Here is a 4,666-nt window from a genome sequence, read left to right on the forward strand (position 1 = left end):
GGGGGGAAGAAGCATTTAAGAACTAGAGGAAAGTTATGTTTCATCATTGTTAGCCTGCACCCTGATATTTTATGAAAGACTTAATGATTCTACACTCTTCTTGTACCCTGGCATATTCAAAAACGACTGGCATTTATTTTTGAAAGTCACTATGAACAGAATAGAAGGAAACCATCATTTGATGGCTTTCAAGGGCTTAAATATATAAGAAGCCCACCCGGAAGGAACAAAACCTCCCATGGATAGTACATTTGAGGGTTCCATGCTTTACCATTGCATCTCGTTCATCTGAGTTATTACCTTTGTTTGAAAAGAGAAAAAGTATGATGAAAGAAATTAGTATTTCCCAAACTCCTAAAGAACATCTAAGGTGACTTTGCAAGGCGAATGGAAGTGTGGTTAGGTAAGCTGGGACCCTGACAGAGGCCATGGGGAAATGAACTGGGGGAGGATAAAGGAAGAGAGGAAAGGCCAATCAACATTTGCCATTCTTCAGACTCCTATGTTTAGCAAGGGCTGCTCTGTATTAAAGGCAGTGCTGAACAATGCGATCCTTTTTCCTGAAGTCCACAGCTGTCAGAGATCAGTTAACTCCCGCTCTATTCCCCCAAAGTGATGTCGTTAATGGGCAGCATAAACACTGGTGTTAGAACACAGTGAGGCTTGACTTAGACACATGGTGTTAGGGCATAGCTTGCATCTGTCCGGATTTGGAAAGGAGACCTAAGTAAATAATGCAAGAAACTACATTTAGAAAGAAAAGAAAGTGAGAGAGTGAATAGGGTAGGGGGAGGATGACAAAAAGACACACACAGAGAAGAAACATAATACAAGGACATGAGAGAGAGTGTCTAAAGCTGAAAACGTATTAATAAACTCTTCAACTGCCTTTTTAAAATGGCCCGTTCTCATCCAAATGCAAAGGAACATGCTAAATCTCATGGCAGACTTGAACAAATTACCTAGCTATTAAGAGTTCAAGCAGAAATCCAATTAGAAATTCAAATTCTTATTATCTCAACATGGCTATGTTTAATTTCTAATTTTTTTCATCTTTGATAACAGATCGAGGTATCACATAAAAAATGTACCGATTTTTTCTGAATACTTTCAATGGACTTCTCTTCTCCACGCTCAATAAAGCTAGTGGTATGATGCTCCTCCCATTAGTTTAGGATGCTGTGTTGGAAACGTAAGTCCATATAGCATTCAAGAAAACTCGTGAGACTTAAGAAAAAGACTCACACATCTAATTAGGTAAATTTCCAGGCCAGACTTACTGCTCAGAAAGAGACAGGCAAAACTATGTCCCTAAGTTATACTTTCAGGTATGGAAATGAACTCACACCCTGGTTTAATTTCAGCCCAATAGAAGACAGGTCTATAAGGGAAACAATAACATTGGGGAGGCATGCACACCTTAGAATACTCAACCACATGAGATTTGAAAAGGCAGCATTTACCCACAAAGTTCAGATGTGTTACAAAAGAAAGGGATAAAAATGGCAAGCACAGGAGGAAGTGGGCTGAGAGATGGTATGCGGGGCGTGGGGTGGGGGTCGCAATCAATGACGTGAAACAAAATGTCTTCCCTCAATTTGCAGTAAACGTTTTAAAACATAAATATTTTGTAACCTCAGCATTAGTGTTTGTAACAACATGAGAATCTTCAGTCTTCTTTTCAAATGAATAGTGAGGACTAGTACAATGGTCTTCATAAGATGATGTGAAGCACTCTGAATTCAGAATACATTCAGAAATTTTATACCTAATATAAGAATAGAAAACCTTAAAAAATACATTTAGAAAAGAGTATCTTCTTTAAAATCTGTATTTCTAAAGAAAAGCATTAAAAGCTCAGCAATATTGAAAAGTTCCAAGTAGAAAATAACTGATCATTCAAAATCTCACCTCAAATTCTACCCCCCAGAAAGAGGCAATGCCAATAGTACCAAATATTATTCTAGAATCTCTTCAAAACATACAATGGGCCAAATTTGGATTCAATAAATAGATACAAATAATTTTATTAGAATAAAACCACAAAATAGCTGCCTTTTAAAAATTAATTTTACTTCAGCTGCATTTAACAGGAAAAGAGCAGTGATATAATACTGAGGGAGTTTCAAGATTTAAGATAAAACATTTCTCCACCACATAAGAGTAAGTAAGAAATAAAGTGTCATGTGACTAAAAGCCTGCAGTCATCCATCAATTATTGCTGAGAGTTTTATTCTTATTTATTCATTTATAATAAACAACAAAAATTGCCAGTCAATGATTTTCAGACATATAATTCGGCAGCATTAACTACATTTACCCTTGTGGTGAAGTGAAATTTCTTAACATGGCTCTTGTATTCATGTTTCTATAACTCCTACCAAATGATCGGGTGCGATGTTGCAAAATAGGGTGTGTGAGACACTCCTAGGGAGGATTCGTCAGTCTGGGTTGTCACTGACATGTGTGGAAGACAGTCCTCTCAGAAGCAGGGAGAGACAATTCCAGGTACCGTCAAGGAAGAAGATCCGCCAGCAGAGCACATTCAAAATACTTGCCTGAAGTGGCAGAGGCCGTGCCATGCTGAGACCAGAGACTGAGGACAGGAGACCATGAGATGGAGCAGAAAGCAGTGCTAAGTCGACGAGGCTGTGAGGCAGAGAAGGAGGTGGGCTTCCTGGACGGTGGAGGCAGAGGCCCAGAGACCACATGACTGAAGGCTGAGGACCAGAGAGAGAGACATGGCGGCTGGCTGAGGAGAGGGGATATTGTAGACCAATGACTGTACCCTTAGTGTTTCCTGATCCTGGTTTGTGGTCAGCTGGTAACTTCCCTAATAACCCCCCATAATTTTAAGCATTGTCTGTGAGTTCTGCGTGGCCATAGCAATGAGTTATTGAACCCAACAGAAAAGGACCATGTTGTGGGAGGAAGGGTTCATGCCAGAACAGGGTAACCAAAGATGGAAAGTGGAGGCATGTCTGACCTCTGCCTTGTGGCACTCAGCCTTGGGCTGGGGGAAAGATGGATTCTCCTCCCTTGTATAGGTAGAAGAGGTCCGATGTTCTCCTCAGACCATTTGCTCAACCATATTGTGCAACTATTGCCACTATCTGTTTCTAAACATGTTCTCATCACCTGTTAACAGGAACTCAGCCAAATAACCAAAACTCCCTACTTCCTATTGCCACCTGTGTGTGGCACCACAGCACCAATAGAAACCCCACTGCCATCAGATCTATTTCAACTCAGAGCAACTTGGATGGAAACCATCTATTCTTTCCCCTCTGGACAGCTGGTGACCAGGACCCCGGATTTTGTGGTTAGCAGCGCAGGGCTTATCCCACAGGGCCACCAAGGCCCGATGGCCTGCCACTGGGAATTCCTAATAAACTTTCGTATCTTCATGCTTGGGAAAGTAGAGACTTGGCAATAAAGAAGCCCTTTAATGAGACAGACAGACACATGGCTATAACACTGGGCTCAAATATAACAACAATGGTGAGGACTGGAGAGGGACTGAACAGCTTTTTGTTGTATTGTAAAATCGTCTGCACCTGACATGAGCACCATAAACTACGTGGTAAGTATTTCTTAAATGCTTATTGAACGAATAGATGACTCTGACCCTCTGCCATCAGTCGTGCTGTGAATGAGAGGCTTGCTGACTTTCTTCCAAAGCACACTGTACAAGACCTGGGGGCCAGAACACAGGGTGCAATGGATCACGACAGGTTTTTAATTTATTGCACGGTGGGGGGGGGGAGTGTTATATTTGACAGGAGAGACCCCAGTGTGCAAACAATATGCTGACGTGAGCTTTGAAAGGGTGACTGCGAGCTCTTTTGAAAAGAGGTTGAGATGTGTGCAGTCACTCTAAGGAATGTGTTATTTACAAGTGTGTTCTTGGCATTTGGGCCATCAGGCATTTCTCTCAAATGAAATGCCAAGAATGTGTCAGATAGCCACAAATGTGTCTTGTTTGCTGGCCCCTTTTTGTGTTCTTGACAGGAAGGTGTGTCCCCCACCACCACCAAGGGTTGTCCCTGGTGTCTCCTGTTCCAGGCCAGAGGCCACTCACCGGACCTTCCTCATATCTCCCCTGTACATACCATCCCTCTCAGCCCCTCCCTCAAATCAAAGCTGAACCAGCCACCCTGGGAATAGGGCTTTATCTTCTCCCCAAACACTTGCCTAGTTATGCTTTAGAACCCAGTACCAAAAATTTGGGATGGAAGTGCTTGCTTTTGATAAGCACCCCAGAGTGGTTGAGGCTGTTAACTGCTAGCAAAAAGGTCAGGGGGCTGAACCCACCAGCTGTTCACAGGAGAAAGACGTGGCAGTCAGCTTCCATAGACATTCACAGCCTTGCAACCCCATCGAGCAGTTGTGTGCCCTATAGCGTTACTATGAGCCATCATCTGGAAAACAGGTTATGGTTCCTGGGGGGTACAAACAGTTAAGCACTCAGCTACTAACTAAATCCAGCCAGAGGTACCTCAGAAGAAAGACCTGGCAATCTATTTCCAAAGATCCCAGTCACTGAAAATGTTACAGAGCATAGTTCCACTCTGTACGACATGAGGTCACCAGGAGTCAGATAGCAACTGATTCTGTTTGGTGGTTGGATTTTTATGCCTCCTGCCACTGGTATGTTTCCACTTTT

This window comes from Echinops telfairi, unplaced genomic scaffold (assembly GCF_000313985.2).
Source record: "Echinops telfairi isolate 266 unplaced genomic scaffold, ASM31398v2 ScPeMD7_27;HRSCAF=92, whole genome shotgun sequence".
Classification (NCBI taxonomy): domain Eukaryota; kingdom Metazoa; phylum Chordata; class Mammalia; order Afrosoricida; family Tenrecidae; genus Echinops; species Echinops telfairi.